Source organism: Cygnus olor, chromosome Z (genome assembly GCF_009769625.2).
Source record: "Cygnus olor isolate bCygOlo1 chromosome Z, bCygOlo1.pri.v2, whole genome shotgun sequence".
NCBI lineage: Eukaryota > Metazoa > Chordata > Aves > Anseriformes > Anatidae > Cygnus > Cygnus olor.
In genome coordinates this window covers 80,481,110-80,498,249 of record NC_049198.1, presented here as the reverse complement: position 1 = coordinate 80,498,249, position 17,140 = coordinate 80,481,110, and the positions used below count along the sequence as shown (strand labels likewise).

General features: G+C 40.8%; 2 long non-coding RNA genes across 2 annotated transcripts; both read left to right on the top strand.

Annotated features, from left to right (window-relative positions):
- Positions 1-1,375: 1,375 nt before the first annotated feature.
- Positions 1,376-2,095, top strand: LOC121061383. The gene is made up of 3 exons (XR_005815066.1): positions 1,376-1,393; positions 1,504-1,643; positions 2,060-2,095. It is a non-coding gene; the product is annotated as an uncharacterized LOC121061383 (long non-coding RNA).
- Positions 2,096-9,835: 7,740 nt separating this feature from the next.
- LOC121062148 lies at positions 9,836-10,999 on the top strand. The gene is made up of 2 exons (XR_005815429.1): positions 9,836-10,259; positions 10,441-10,999. It is a non-coding gene; the product is annotated as an uncharacterized LOC121062148 (long non-coding RNA).
- Positions 11,000-17,140: the final 6,141 nt, after the last annotated feature.

The window sequence follows — 17,140 nt, the reverse complement described above, 5'->3', positions numbered from 1 at the left end:
GTTTGTGCTTTGGGCCAAGTTCATCACTGGAGGAAGGAAAAGGCAAGAGCTTGAAGCTTGGTACAGAGGTAGGTGCTGCTTCCTGAGGGGACCTTGACTGCAAAGCACTGAAGCGATTGCTCACCTCTCCCAACACCCTACAGCTACACCCGTGCTCTGCAGTAACTCTGCACCAAAGGACACCCCAGACAGAGGCCCAAGCACAATTCAGCTATTTTTGGTTGCTTATGCCTGCCTATACAGCCCATGGAAACAAACAATGTACATGCTATACATTTAAATTCGAGTTGGTTGAATTGTTTTGTGATTAACAAAATGGCTTTGTATGCTTCTGGCAGGGCTTTCCGGAAAACGTCTGTAGGCCTTTCAGCACACAGTACGTGCCTTTAGAAGTGGCAGATAGCATTCTAGCTCTGGGCATGGTCCTCGATGATGCAGTGCCTTCAGTCGATACAGTGCCCGACACTGGTGCAGGAAGATGAAATGAACAGAAACACACTTAAATTGGACACATCACTTCTGTGTGGGTGGGTCTCACTTTTATTCACCCTGTATGAAGTTACTAATCCTTCTTGTATTATTAAATTGTATATTTTGCAAATAGGCCAAATAAATATCTTACAACCCTCCTAATAATAAATAATATTAAGTGCATATTTTTTCTTCTGTAGGGTAAAAATGGATGCTGACTTACCCACACTTGCCAGAGACAGAAGCAAGGCTCTTAGAGGATTGCATGATGGAGGAAGCTTCTCATGGCCCTTCTCTTTAGACTGTAAATCAAAAAAGGAATAAATAACAGCAAGATGTTAGCCAGGCAGAGCTTGGTCATCCCAGCCCAATTATTTTCCAAGTGTCTTCCCAGAGTATCTGAACTCACAACAAATACCAAGGAATTTCACCCCAGTTCTGCAACATGCAGAAGGCAATAAGAAACATCCCAATTCATAGACAGGGAAGCTAAGTCAGTGAGACAGCAAATAATGTGGTAGACTGAATATGTGGTATGTTTCAGAGCTGACACCAGAGCATCAATTTCCCTTGTACCGGTCACACAATCACTCTCCCTCTTGAGCCTTGACCTACTGAGGAAGGGACATCCCACCCTGATGCCTAAGGAGGCCACCTCTTTGATGGACATGGGACGGGCAGTCCTTCTTCCAGAAGCTTTTTCTGTTTTTGTAAATTTGGAAATAGTGCCTTACCGATGCAGTAGTTTTTTCCTCTCACCTGGAAATGGGGGCTTTTGAGTTTCCAAAACCAGATACCACCCAGAGATAATGCAGACGTACACATATTTATGTATATTTATAATGTATATTTATATGTATAATGTATATTTATATGTATATTTATAATGTATATTTATAATGTATATTTATCCATATACAAAGTGAATGCTCAGCTGGTGTGCCTTAGACAAGGAGTTCTGGTGAGTTTTGCAGGTTTGGTTTATTTGATTATTTATTTATTTATTTTCTTCTTGATGTTTTGTAACCAAAGAAAAGAACAACTGTATTTTCCTTGAGGGAAGAAAGAGTTTAGCTTGGACTGATTCTGTGAAGAAAGCAAGTTACAAAGGAGAACTTGATGAAAAGAAGCATTCTTGCAGCTCCAGCACGTAAAACATGCCTAAGTTAATGGTAAGTCTTTCATTTTCACCTTGCTCAATTCATTATGCAAATAAGAGAATTTCTAAGGACTGCGATCTATTGTATCTATCTTTTTGTTTGAATAAATTGAATGAGAAGAAGGGATTTAACATTTTATTTTTCTGGGCACTGAAGATCTCTCCAGCAAAAGTACTAAATATCTTGTGATTAAATTAGCTGATTTTTTTACTTGTGTTTTTCTTTTGTTGGCATTTTTATGTAAACGTTTTGGCAATCTAAAAATCTATTGTGGAGATGTTTTCTTTTCTTTCTCCCTCTTCCCCCCATTTTTTTTTTCCTACCTAAAGATGTCAAGAACAAGACTGGAAAATATGAGGTGTTTTTAAGAAAGTGGTTTTCAAGGAAATCTCCTAAGAATTTACTATTTAAATTTTTTTTTTTTAAAGGTAACTTCGGTGATATGGAGCTTAAAAGAAAAAAATATGGAGTAAGTTAGGATTCCTTTCCCTATGTATATTTAGATGTTTAGATTTTCTATCTTGAAGAAAAATGAGTGATGAGAACAATTAGAACTAAGATGGTGAGAGCTGAAAAATTGTGAAAGAACAACATAAGAAATATTTTAAATTCATTTATTTTGTGGAAATGTTTTCAACATCTATTTAGCTCCATTGAGCATGATGAAGAAAGGATTTCTTTAAAAAACTTGTAAATTAAAAGGCTCATATCCTTAAATAGAGGTTCAAAATAATGTCTCCAAGAAATCTTCGAGATATTAACCTTGCACTCAGTATATATATATATATATATATATATATATATATTTTTTTTAACAAAAAGACATTTATTTATTGGCATATAAGTGTAAATGCTATGTGTTATTTCTTAATATGATTTCTGATTATTTCTTTCACCAGCCTAATACTGATTGTAATCTGATCTTTCTTCCAGATGTTGGTGATGGAGTTTGGAAAGGTTTTGAACAAAACTTGAAACTACCACCCTGTGTTCTGGATTTTAACTTTTATTCTCCTCTTCATTTCAGTGAAAGGATATAGTATTTAGACTTTCATTTCATATCATAATCAACTGCATTGAGATACTTCATTTCCATCAAATCACTATTAGATGGCCTTCCCCCTGCTTCCTACTTGAGAGTCCCAGCACAGGTATTGTGTTAGCATGGCACACATTTCTTCTTATGAACTAATTCCCAGGGTGATTACTTCTTTCATGGCACCTAGAAAGGCAAGGGAATCCTACTCGTTCCTGTGAGGGAGGGAATGAGGCAATGCCTCCGCTAGCTGTGTTGCTTGGAAAGGACCGTAACATTGCAGAGTGCAGTCTGATTTCGAAATGATGTGAAGTTTTTGAATCTGAATTGCACCAACTTCTGCACTGAATTGCTGAGTTCTGGTTTATGTAGAACAGTGATGTAAAGAAAAAGCAGATGGGGATTTTCCAAATAGAAAACTACATGTAAAGTTAGATAATTTTTTCCACCAAAGCTGTCAGTTTAGAGCAGTTTGCTTCCAAGTCAGAAATCTCATGACTGGCCGTGACCTGGTTTTGAACTTTTTTTTTTTTTCCCATATCTGTACTATCCAACATAAATGCTAGTATCCACGAGCTTATGCATTGATTTCTAGTAGATGTAACTTTTCTTCTGTGCACATTCTCATACAAGTCACTTGCACAAATAATAGTGAACCACACAGGGCCATGAGGCAGTAGCTGTAGAGTTTGTGTTTGGTTTGTATTGTCAAAAATTCAAATGAAGATTGGCTTCTTGAGGATAAGTGGGTTTTGTTGCTGTTCATGTTGATAAACAATATATATTATCTGGCAGTTTCCTTAGAGTAAAAAATAGATATATTGATACACAGAAAATGAATGCCTATTAAAACAACACATATGTTGCTGACAACATTTTGACCCCAAGATATAAAAATGGTGTGCATTGCCTTATGAATTTTACAGGGATATGCTTATACTACACAAAAAAAGGATATTTCTCTCTTATTTTTTCCTTTTACCTTGTCAGTCATAAGCAAGAGAGATAACTACCCTTTGAAAAGACATGAGTCTCACCAGCCAGGTGGGTCTCACAGTGGCGTGAACACCATTAAACTCCAGTGTGGGTGTCAGCAACGCTCACAGGAAATGAAAAGGAAAGAACATGTTTTACTGTGGCAAACTTCCCAAATGAAAAAATTTAATATCTAGATTTTGTAAGTATTTTTGGAAATAAATACTGCTGACTTAAATCTAAATGCCATAAATTAATTTACTAAGGATCTGGGAGTTAAATCAAATTGTTGTGTAAGCAAAATATTATATGTTGCAACACGTTTTCCATGATCAGCAAATAGCATCAACACTTGTTACTAAAGACTGTCACGTATTAGTATTCGGTAAACCATAACATGGTCAAATTCCCAAAGCAAGATAGAAATCTAAAAATATTGACATTTTTAATGTTCTTACTATCTTAAGATAAAAACACAAATTATTTCAGAAGACTAATCACAAAATGAGGAAAAACGTGCAAGAAAGCCACCAGAGCACTTAGAGCATTGCAGCACTCAGGGCAAAAAAGGCTCTGATTTCACTCTGTGTGGAAAGTAGTGGAATGCAGAGATACAGACAGTTCTACATAGAACATAAAGTATTTCCATCATGAAAAGGTACAGAAAGGAGATCTAAAGAAACCGCTGGACTTCTAGTAGCTCATATGAGGTGTAGAAAGCTCAACTCATGCGAAGAATTCCCATAAGAGCATCTCCTAATCTGCTCTTGTGAATTTTATTTATAGACTGTCATAAAAGAGTCAGGGGCAACATTTGAGCAATCTGTGTGTGTTCACAGGCCTAGAATTTGCACTAAAACAATTTTTATTTAGAAATCAAATAGGGGCTTTCCCACAGACCATACCAAGGCCACACATTGCACAACACTTGCCAGCAGACATCAGTGATGCATCACACATTCTGCCTCTGCAGTTCTCCAAAACTCTTTACAAGTAAGCCATTCATCCTCTATGCTATTAAAAAAATAATAAAAATAGATAAATAAATAAAAAAGATTGATGGGTTAGAGAAGATGCTTACACTTACTTGGTCCCTTCCCAGCAACTTGTCTATGCCCCATATACACAATTTACTACTGAATTATTGCTCTGCAGTGTTCTTCAGCTATGTCTGCATACAAACTGTCCTCTGATAAACCAGAGAGAGACTATCCAGCACATCTCCCCTTCTCCAAAATCAGCTGTGCATGTGCTTTCAGTACTCGCTAGATGTAATACGGTGGGGAAAGTTTCCTTGTGTTTCTCTGAGATGGAAAGCACAGGCAGTCACTGCAGGAGAGCTAATATACTGGGAATTTACAATTTATACTGCGTTTTAGTGGTTAGTTTGCATTGCCTTTCATTCCAGAAGACTGGATTTAGTTTAAACCCATTGCAAAGCAGATTGAATAAAATGGGAATAAGGCAGAATCATAGAGTCATAGAGTCATAGAATCATTAAGGTTGTAAAAGACCTCCACGATCATTTGGTCCAACCACCCCTGTAACACCAGTATCATGTAGATTAAGGTATCCAGAGATAGCAGTTGTATCATTTTCCAAGGACATACAAGTACTTCAACTTCAGCTGCCCTGCAGTGCGCGCCCTGGGCCCCATCCCAGCCCTCCTAAAAAAGTGTACCATTTTCAGTACTTTGCATTATCTGATGTGATGATATTCTCACTTGCACATAACTTGTGAATGTGTTACCTAGCTGCACCAGAACACACTAGGCTGAAATAAGCCCGTGTCAAACAGGTTAAGGCCATGAGCTTTCTTACATAAAATCATTCTAGAAAGCCTGTGTTCTGTGGAAGCAATTAAACTGCTGTAAATGTATTACCCGAAGTACTTCATTATACAGAGTGAGCATAAAGAGAGAGAAAGCAAAACACACAATAGCATAACAAGGGAAGTTTTGATTATGACAGGTCTGGCATCTTATTACTTTTCATTATTAGTTTTGTAGAATATTGCTTAACTTAAAATGCTTTACAAATTTTAAAAAGCATACACATGAGAATGTGCCCCTGGCAGACACTACACCAGTTTCATCACTGCATATTAGAAATAGGAAAGAAGAAAATGAGCGCTGTATCAGTGGTTCATGTTTCTTTTTTTTTTTTTTTTCTTCTCCATCAGTATTCTGATTACGCAGCCAACAGGATGCATTTCCACGAGGCACTTTGCGTTTATCAATATTAATTGTAGCTGCGCAGAGGAGAATGCCATGCTGGCATTAGCAGCTGTTTTCCACATCATTAGCTGTGTTATCGGCCCGTGCTCAGAACTCTAGCTGCACCTTGATCAGTCTGTGACTAATATTTGCTCTTTAGCAAGGCATCTGTTTTTAATGAAACTTTAAAGGCAATTAGTGAGTCAGTGTGTCATTGAATTGGCTTTGCACATCTGAAGAGGAGTTAAAAATCTTGCCTATGGTGTAGTAAATGAAAAGGGTTTAATGGTCCCAGAACAGCCATCAATTACCTCTATTATCCCATGAATTATCTCTTGCAAATTTCTTTGCAAGTTTAGTGATCTGGTTCCTTAAAAAAAAAAAAAAAAAAAAAAAAAAACACCCAGACGAGAACATTTTCCAGGCAGCAACATCTGCTTCAGGATCGGCTCCTGTAGCGGCGTGCTGCAGCACGCCCCGTCACAGCATGCAGCTTATCAGAGCTGCTGCAAGGCTTTCAGGCAGGCTCAGCGGCAGTGCGAGAGGATTAGGAAAGGTGGTAGATCAGCATGACCTGCCTCTCACCTGAGAAACTAAAATGTCAGAAAATGTTTTGGTGCAGTAGGTGTCGTTTTCAGGCAGACCAGTAGTGTCTTCTGTTCTTCCTCTACACAGACATAAGTTGCCCATAGGGAAAATGGACATAAATGGATGTGTGAGATCACAGAATTAATTCGAGGCCTGGCCTTTTGGTGTGTATCTTGCAGTGCCAGATTTAGCCATTTCCAGTGGAAATGAATACCTCTAGAAAACTAAACATTCATATGTCTATCCCATATGTACAGGTTCAGTGTGAGTATTGCAAGCACTGGAAGTGAAACTGCATAGAAATCTATTCATTTCCGTGCGACAGTCCTTGCAGGAATATTACGATATCTCATATGATTATCCCTCTTTCAGAAAACCTGTTTGGGTTTCCAAATATGCCATTTCTTCCTTTTTTTTTTTTTTTTTTCCAGGAACACAGGGGAAAAAGAAGGGGTAATTATTTTGGATCCCTAGCACTTCAGTGGGAGATAAGAGAACTGTGCTTCTGACATAGAAATCCCTTATTAGCACCATTTGCTTGTGTGCTTTTTGAAAAGATAATTCAGAAAAGCAAATCAGATACAAACCTGCACTTTTAACTAAAACTCCTTTTTCTAGGTTTTGACTTTTCTCTCTTGCACTATCACTGTTGTAATGCTGCTAGAGAAGTGATATAATATAATGTAATACAATACAAGAAATGATAATTAAGAGTCTGCATTTCCAACACGCGCCAAAAAAAAAAAAAAAAAAAAAAAAAAAAAAAAAAAACTACTTAGATTTTCTTTATAAAAAGAGAGAAGGGCACTGATCCAATTATTCCTATTCTCCTTTTTCTTTTTTTTTTTTTTTTTCAGTGTAGTTTTGAGTTGTTGCCAACAGGAAATGGAGTGGCTGTGAATCTTGTTCTCCAGCTGTGCAAAATGCAGACTTGTCACCAATTTCTAGCTCTTTCTGGTTTGTCAAAATGGAATCTGTGGAATTATTAGGAATTATTAGAGGAAAAAAAATTACTGTTGTTACACATGGAGGCACGCATGCAGGCAACATTCTGAGACACATATTTGTTGTTCTCCTTCTAGCTAAGCTTTTGTTTTGACTTTCCAAGTCACAATACTCCCACATAGAGCAGGATTAGCATAAAAAACTTATTGTTAGCAAGCCTGGAGAATGCCACACAGAACTGTGTGAGCACATTTAATAATTTTCAGTATGAATTCAGCCAGGGTTATTTCAGAAGTGATTTAAACCAGGAGCCAAGTTGCACACAGAGTTCACGCAGTACAGCAAAGTGATTCATCTGACAAGGTAATTTTTTTGGGGGGGTTGTGGTGGGGCTGTTATTCAAACAGCTGCCCCATGAAACAACCACAATTATTAACAAGGGGAAGACACAGAGGTAGAAACACGAAGCTGAGGGATAGAAAAGGATGTTATTTGCTTAGTCTGGTCCTGGCACCGGGCATGGGCAAGCACGCCATAACCTGGTGACTTTCGACTAATGTGGAGTGCTCTCGGCAGCAGTAACAGCTTGTACCCGAGCAGAGAGGCACAGGAACTGTACAAGCCAGGCTGCACACAGAACAATTGCATAATGATGGCCCAGTGCATCCAACAAGTTACTAGGGCACATGTGGTCTGCTTTTTTCTATCCTTTCACATGTTCTGAAATTGCACATAGCCTTTTAAAGAACACCTGTATGCTATCGCGTGTGAGGTACTTACAAATGGAGGGTACAGAATGAAAACACTGTGAGTATGTATTGGAGCAAGAGGAATATGGCACAGAAATCAAAGTAATAAAAATTAACACAAAAATATCAGAAGAATGACAAAAATAACAACCATAAAAACAAAGCAAAATAAAATTGACTCTTTGATTTTAAAGAGTCAGTTTGACTCTTTGATTTTAAAAAGCAGTTTCTCTATGCTTTCCCTGCTGATTCCACCCAGAATATATCAATAATATCTTGGCACAGGAAAACATCTAAGAGCAGGGTTGCACGTGAGGCCGTGCTGAAGCATCACTCTGCACAGGGCGAGATGTAAACACATGAATTAATGCTTCCCTGCTCCGGGGTCTGGCATCATGCTCTGACTGCACTCGACCACCCCGATCCAGTTCTCTGTCAAAAACCTATACAAAAATGCAAAGCCCACGCTGCAGAGCTGATGTTCTGAGATGTTCAAGAGTGGTCTGCAAGGACAGATGAGATGGCCACCCATGATGGAGTATTTTGTGATGGCAGTGGTGTGCCGCACAATGACCCTGTGCTGAACTCTGCCTCACCAGGATGGTTTACTCAAAATTTTGGGATGGGGAGAGAGCAGCTCCTGATTACTTTACCGAAGCTGCTGGAGCATCCACCAGGCTGCAGACAGAACACCACCATGCCTCCAGCCTGCTCGTGCAGGTCTCCTCTCTCTGTGAGCCCCTCTGTTGGCTGCAGAAAGCCGGGCGTCTTGATGCGCTTGGACACAAAGTGACAGGGAAGTTGCTCCAGATAAATACCTAGCCCCCTTCTCTCTACATGCCCAAGCTCAGTCAAGGATCAGGCCCTTAAGGTTTTAAATCTCACCTGTCTTTTACCTTTTTAGTTTCCACGTGTTTCTGGGATGCTCATTCCCAACCAGATGTGATCTGCTGCAGCACTGCACCGAAAGCTGCTGTCTCTGGTATGTGGAGCTTGGTCTTCCCGGCTCAGGTCTCCTGAACAAAGCGTTGTCATCCACAAACTTTCAGAAGCAAAAAGCCAGGTGTCACGGTCAACGTGTTGTGTGAAAAACAAGCATTCCTCCCTGTCTTTGCTTTTCCTTTCTTTCCTTGAAAATATGAATTCTTTTGTGTATCTTCTCCTATCACATTTTCCAGCGGACTTCTTTGAAATTATGAGGGCAAATAAAAAATATTCAGGATAGAAAGAATATATATATATATACTTATCTAATCACATTAATCCAGAATATACATATACATATATGTGTGTGTGTATGTGTGTATATATATATATATATAAAATGAGTTTAGAGATAAAACTTACAGAGTTGGTGACAGCCTTGGTTTTATAAGGCCCATGCCATTGTAGTCCTTTTGTTCTGATACAGAGCAAACCACAACATACTAAGAAAATGACTCTGTTACAAACACTATCTCCAGGCAAGTAAAAGACAGGACAGATGGAAAGTGACTGTGCTAAAGTCTCTCAGCAGCTCTCTCAGACGGAAAAAGAAGCCAAGTATCCCGATATCCGGGCCTCTGCCTTCCCACAGCACCACAGCAGATCACCACAATGCCCTTCATCAAAGAGATCTTTAGTTTTTATTTAGAAGAGGCTAGCTGTCTCCCCGAGGCTTGGTTTGGTTGGGTTTGGTTTCCCACACTTCGCAGGGTGATAAACGTCACTTCTCCAGCTTGCTAAACTCTGGAGTTTGTGCTGCCATGCTGCGCTATTGCTCCAAGATGTCCTGAGGTGCCTTGCCTATGTACAGCCCTTCTGTTTGCCTTTAAAAAAGGTATGAGAAAACAAAGAAAAATACTAATTTTTGAAGGTGCAAGATGTATGTATGCAGCCATGGTTCCTGAGCATTGTGTCTGCATTTCCTGTGCAAAGCGCGTGCAGGAGGTGTGGGCAGAGCACAGCCTGCTTGCCGTAGGTCACATCAGCACCCAAAAACCCGTGTACAGAGAAGCCGAAATAGGAGAAAGGGGACGGCAGTCTGGTGCCCTGGCAGACAAAACTACGCCAACACCAGTGACCACAGGCAGGACTAGGGACGTCTGCTGAGAGCAGGGCTGGAAGGCGACGGCAGATGGTGACTCTCTGCTGGGCAAAGCCCCCGCTGCGCCCGCTGGGGTGCTGAGTCGTGCTCTGCTGGGGAGGGTTTGCTGAGTCACCGTGCTGCTGCTGCGCTGCGATGTGCTGCACGGGGCTCCACCTCTGACGGCTTTTTTTGGTCTTTTTTTTTTTCTTTTTCTCTCACTTCTGCTCCAAAGTCAAGTCATTCCCAAAGCAGAACAGCTGGTGTTGCACCATCACCATACAGCGTCACTGCACCTCTCCTGTTGGCTGCTCACCAGCACATCAGGGGCAGAGAGCTGCTGAAGGCGAGACCTGGGTCCCATGTCACGCAGCACAAGGTCAGGGAGGGTGTCTGTGTCATACATACCTGGCTTCTAACTCAGGGCTTCACAAAAGCTCCAGCCGTCAGAGACCAGAGATACCGTGCCAGAAATCAGAAGTGCTCTCCCCTCGCCTACAACACCAAGCCAGAGCCCAGGCTGAACTAGGAGGGATGTGCCTGGAGGGGGGCTACAGCTCCTCTGCCTCTGCAGTGCCCACACCTTCGTTGCACATTGGCAAGTTGTCCAAGGATCAAGCTCCCCTCGCCAAGTGCAGCATTGCAGCGGAGCATATCTCCATCCAGAGGAGTGACCTTCGATTCCCAGGGGTCTTTGTCTTAATGAGGACTGTGCATGGAGGCAGCTGAAGCCAACTATAATCTCCTCTTTCAATACAGCATGCAAATGGAAATAAAGCTAGTAGAATAGCACATAAAATGGTGTTTTATGTTTCTTGTCATGCTACAGATGCTTTGCATGGCTGCAGCACTCACATTTACTTAATATTTTTCAGCAGACGTACATCAGCCTATTTAGTTCAATATGCTGGCACCCATCCCTGAGGTGGTGATCCATGCATGAGAGGCATTGCCTCCCACCGCCAGTCCCTGCAGCTACTCAGACTAACCTACCTGAGCATCTAAGCTGCACCGTTCCCTCAGGCACTAATATTTATGACCCTATGCCATTTATAAAAGTCTTTTCAAAAGGAGCCACCTGGGAAACCCACAATGCCAGGAATTCTGCAGTGGTGATTTAAAGGAGGTATGCAACCAGCACCAGAAAACAAGTTCAAAACTGGAATATGAAGGGAATTTATGGTAAATTTATGGAAGAATGTTGCAACTGGAAGAGCTGAGAGAAAAAAAATGCTTTTCCACCTCTACCAGTGGTGTTTGCATTCAAGTGTTGCAGCAGGATAGTAAAGGAGAGGAAGGGAGAAATCTATGGCCAAATTCTCCTTTGAACTTCAGGATGCTATCTGCTATAACAACCCTCTCTGTGTGTTCATCATGTGAGCTGTGATGGCATCAATCAACCAAAAGGAGAATATTTCTGTGTGCTGGAGCTCTGTGGCCAACACTGTCAAGCTGCTCGACTCGCTGCTGGTTTGTTTTCAGCCTGTGCAAGTAGCTGCCCCCAAACAGATCCAGAGCAGCTCGTTGGCCCAGGGTGGGAGCTTTGCTTCTGCTGGTGTCATGGCCTGGGAACTGTCCTCTCTGTTTTAATTTAAAGGTAAGGATGCCATCGTCAGGTCCACTTTATTGCTACTTTACGTGCTTTGCTGGGGAGGTGTTTTTAAACACTAGTAATGTCAGTACTTTGGAAAACACTTCTTTGACTATTCTGCGTATAATAATCCTCTGCTTCTCTGACCCAATAGATGGTTTCAGTGAAAACTTCAAAAAATAGAGCAGTAACCAGAAATTGCCTGCTTGCAGGCCATAGCCCCCACCCACAATATATCGTTATCAAATACGGAACAGCTGGCCCAAGATAAGAGCCACTTTCTCCTTTTAAAACCACAACTAGTCTGATACAACCAGAATCATAATCCGCATGGTGGCTCCACAAAGATACTTGTTTGACCTTTTTAAACTTTCCTTATTATCAACAGCATGCACCTCTGTGTTTTCATTCCCTTCTCCTTGAGACAATGAATATTCACTAAATGCTTCATCAGCAGCTGTCAGATCACACGAGTACATTAGAATAACAATAGGCAATGGGGAGAAAAACAACACTGCAGTCTCAGAAAGGCATAGGCAATGCTAGTCATCCTGATGCTGGGAGGGAATCTTATATGATATGGTTTATAGGAGTATCTCCCAGAAATAAATGCTTCACAAGGAAAATAAGAACTTGCCTTTAGTAAATGGAACCACAGCTTATTACATTTTTCTTTTTGGAACTTTGGCTTAACCAAGATGTTCTGAGCCTGAGTATTCCCCTGATGACCATGAGCATAAGGGACGTGCAAAACCCTCTGGGGTCAGACCCTGTGTTTCACAGCAGGAAAGTGCCATCAGAACTGGAAAATTCAGCCTATTGTTCATATAGGCTCAGAAATATGCTGCTTGAAGGAGTTAGCATTTCATTTCCGTACCAACCCTGGACTTTGCATTTTTGTTGGCTGGAATAAAGCTGCCATTAACATGGCTCTGTGTTTCTCTACTAACAACTGCTGCTTTGGTGTTTTAGTGTAGATAGTGGGTCATTGTTAAATCGCACTAATTGCTTGATTATGAAAGCAAACATTCTTAAAATAAAAGCTACCAAGGCTTTAACTTTGTTCTCTGTTTGCCTAAGATCTTTTTGTTTGAATATGTTTTCCTCTGCAAAAAAGCAACGCATGTTTGCCAAGAGCTGAGGTAGAGAACACCATTTGTTCTTTCCATTAGTTTTACACATTGTTGTCTGTTTTCATAAAGTGTACATGGCAGGTAGTCTCCAGCCAATTAGTAATATTGAGCATTTGTATGTGACCACTTTCTAAGCTCTATGACACACACTACAGTCTGACAATATACTCCTGAAAGGCTCTGTCTTGTCTACTGACTGCCTCAACCACAAAGACTGGAAAAAAAAAAAACATCATTATGTTAAAGCCAACACAATTTATTCCGCAGTCAGAGCTTTTAAAGCAGCTGGATCACCTAAGGATAACTAGTGCAGTCCCTAACCAAGAGTACCTTGTCTAAACTTAAATCGATATTAAGCTTCACAGGGGCTTTGTTCAAGAATTATATCTTTTGACCTGGTTTAGTCTTTGTTTTGACCTTAACCAGCCAACCTGACCATGCTAAACTCTCCTAAATTGAGCCACGTGTGAAGAAGTTTGTCTTCTTCCTGGCACGAAATACCAGCTGTTGCAACAGTCCTTCTTTAGATGCCTGTTTTTTCCATTACATGTAAAGTAAATGGTGGTATCTTTGAGTACACACACAATTTCTTCCTCATGTGCTGAACAAATACTGCTCTTAAGGGGTCGAGAAGCAAGGATCCTGAGCTGCTGTTTTTCTCCTCTGCATGTCCTGTGTCAGAGAATACAGTAGGAAAAATGTCCTCTTTTAAATAACAGCTTAAGGTGACATAGGCTTGATGTCTTTATGGGCATACTGAGGATAAAACAGCAATATGAGAAACCTTGATACAACCTCCCAGCTGAAAAGAAGTACCTACAGCTTACATGCAGAACGTATTAAGCTGTGAATGCTAAATGGGCACACCAGGAAATAACCCCTTACCCACCCAGTGCACAGAGCAGTTCCACTGTGAATGGTGGGCAGTTGTGAATGTCTGCAGGTGCTGCTGCTTCTGCAAGAGTGCCAGTCCTACCAGGGCTTCTCCTGCTTCATACTGGCCAGCTTTAGACACACTGGACCTCCTCCAGACATTGAAAATTCACTACATCAGGATGTCCTGTACAGCAGAGTGGGTCTGCAGCTCAGCTTTCTCATGTTTCACATTCAGATGATTTTTTTTTACCTGACTTTTACTTGAAGCTTTAGCTCTCACAAGTCAGATACCTAGCTGGTCTGGTCATTGACAACACTCACATTCTGAACTGCGTTCTACAAAACAGCCCAGAAGAGCGAGAGAAAAAAATAGTTTTAAAGGATAGTGCACAAATGAGTAACCATGTTGTTCAAGCATCTCAGCACAAGCCAGTTAAGCCATATATTTGGTGTGGGACAGTGAGACTTTTGCTTAATGATAGACAACTGGAAGAGTTTGGGGGACCCCACAAGAGGATGTGCTCAGGATGTACAAGCTCCTTGGCAGGATCTTGGTACTTTTATTTGAGTTTGGCCAGCAGTAACCCATACGCTGAATCCAAAGCAGTCTAGCTGAATGGAAGCTCACCAAATGCAGGGAGACATCCTGCACACCCTGTGGTCCTTGCTGTCACTTCTGGAGTCATCCCAGAGGTAGATTACTGCTACATGCCTCCTGGCTGATGCTGAGGTTTGGGCACTAACCTGTGATCCCTGCAGATTACCCACGGCTAGTGCTGCTGGGAGGGTGAGCCCATCCTCCCTCCTGATGCGCTGGGCTGGGCAGGTGGGAGGAGGAGGGAAGAGAAAGAAAAGCATCGGGATTTTTTGTGGCTTCTTTCCTGGTGTCCACCCACTGCCCTGGAAAAGAGGCACTTTGTGAGTGCCAGGCTTAGGAAGGAATGAAAGGGCAAAAGATTGGAGCAGTGTCCTGTATTTCATGATTCCCCTCAGAAAACAGGGTCTCTACAGACCAGGGTTTCCCACAGGACGGACCACCCAAGACCTGTCACCATAGCCATCTGCCCCTGAGAAGACATCTCCTCCTCCTCGCTTTCCTCCCCAAGACGAGCAGCCCAGGCTGTCCTGCAGCAGAATTTACACTTCTTTAAGTACCAGCAAGAATTGTAAGCAACTTCGAGGTCATTTTTTGCCTCAGGAATGAATAAATAAATGAAGATGCTTAACATAATTAATGCAGCCTCAAGCCAACACAAATATTAGAAGGGAGTTGCAAACCCACAAAGCCACAAAGTGTGGGCGGCGTGAGCCTTTCAGCTCTACCCTCGCTGCAAAGCTCTCTCTGCTCATGCTGGGCCATTTCTACACCTGCTATTTTTTGACAGCTCTCCTTTATCTATAGGCTTTTGGAAATCGCTGTTTTGTGCTCCACTCCAGGTTTTCCATTCCCTTTGCAATGGCTCCCTCCTCTCTGAGACAAAGCAAGCTGAAGCAAGCTGCCTTCAAAGCAGCAGGGAGCAAGCCATTTGATTGCAGCAGGAAGCATGCCATAATTTCACATACATCTCCCAGGTGTGATCCATCAAAAACATTTACAACAGTAGAAGTAGACACTCACGTGTGTATAGAAGTGGCACAGTACTCATTCTTTTCCTCCAAATGTTAAATAATGTCCCCCTGGTACAATGTAAAATACAGTTCTTACCCCAAGTGTATGTTGCATGATGATGTAAATTATCTAAGTGTTTATTTTCAAAGATCAATGTCTTTACACTGATGAAAAGCCTTTAGGAGGCAAGTTGGTAGCAATACAGATGTGCCTTTGAACTATTTTGGCTTGTCTATATAGTGAAGCTTTAAAGCCAAAATTGGTTTTTCCAATTGTCTTGTTTATTCATTATTAGCATAATACTTACTTAGGCATTAGCTATTAAAGGCTCACTGACATTTTAAAGTATTAATTTTGAAATCTGTTTAATAACTTTTTTTTTCCTATAAATACCCAGAAGATTTATTTGGGATTTACGGTGCCATGTCAGGCAATCCAAGCAAGAGAAGAAAATGACAACCTTTTTTAATGATTTAATAATCAATGTTTATTCCCTCTTCAGGAATTGGAGGTGTTAGGTACCTGGAGGGACTATTTCATTACCTGAAATCATTCACTAGATAGCCTATAATGCAGGTGTCTGGAAGTCGCATTACCTGCGTATGAGGGACCTGCAAAAGTGGAGGCATGCACGGACGAATACAATCTTCCACTCAGCAGAGAAAATCTCCTGCTTCTGAAGCATTTGCTCATGCTTTGCACAGGAAGAAATGACTTACTTTCTTATGCAAACAACACTTCGGGATCAGTCCCTAAAGTGCACTGGTTGTAGCCATCATGAAATTTCTGATAAATGAAGAAAAAATGGGATTTGGATAGCAAATGATTTTAGCCTGCTATTTGTCCACATATTTTGGGTCTGAAACTCTGTGTTTTACTTGGCTTTATCCTAGAACTACATCCATTTTGGGAGAAGTAGGTAATATTGAGAGAAAAAAAAAAAAAAGATTTTTGATGGATGAATTATTTGGGAGTAATGGTATTTATATATATTTAATTTTTATCACCATCTTGCACTCTTTGTATAAAACTAGAAGAGTTTCATTCTTTTTTTACTGTACATCCTCACTGTGTAAACCTAGTACTCAGCAGGCTGAGGGCAGCTTATTACAATTCTAATGCTATAGCAACCATAACAAAAACAATTATTTCCTGGGGACTGCTGCAGTTCAGGGGCTGAACCTGTAGAAAAGGCAAATAAGGTGGTACTCTTTATGTTGTTCTGTATTTCAAAACCAAGAGATTTGGTTTGCAAACAAAGGAACAATAAATGCTAGAAGTAAACACCTTTTAAAGTAATTGATAAATAAACTATGATGCATATGACCAGAATTTGTCAATCAAGAAAAAAATCTGCTAAAAGAAGTAAAATATTATATGTTTAATATCAATTTAGCATTTATATTATGATAAAAACTTGCAGATGACACAAATCCTGAAAGGCATGAAGACAGGATTTACCTAAGTTTAGGCTGATGCTCCTGATGTTGGGTTTCTAACCCCTGTGCTAAAACATGGGTTACTCTTTTCTGTCAGAAAAAAAGATGCCTCACTAAATGTGTGAGCCGGTCTGAATTGCAGCCATTCATTCTTTTTTTCAATGTTGTTACTTTCACTTTCAAAACTATCATATGAACCAGACATTTAAGTGGTTTGTTGATAAAACTCCCATTCAACCAAGGCTGCCAAAGAGCTTACGTGGGCCATTCCATATTATAGCACTGAA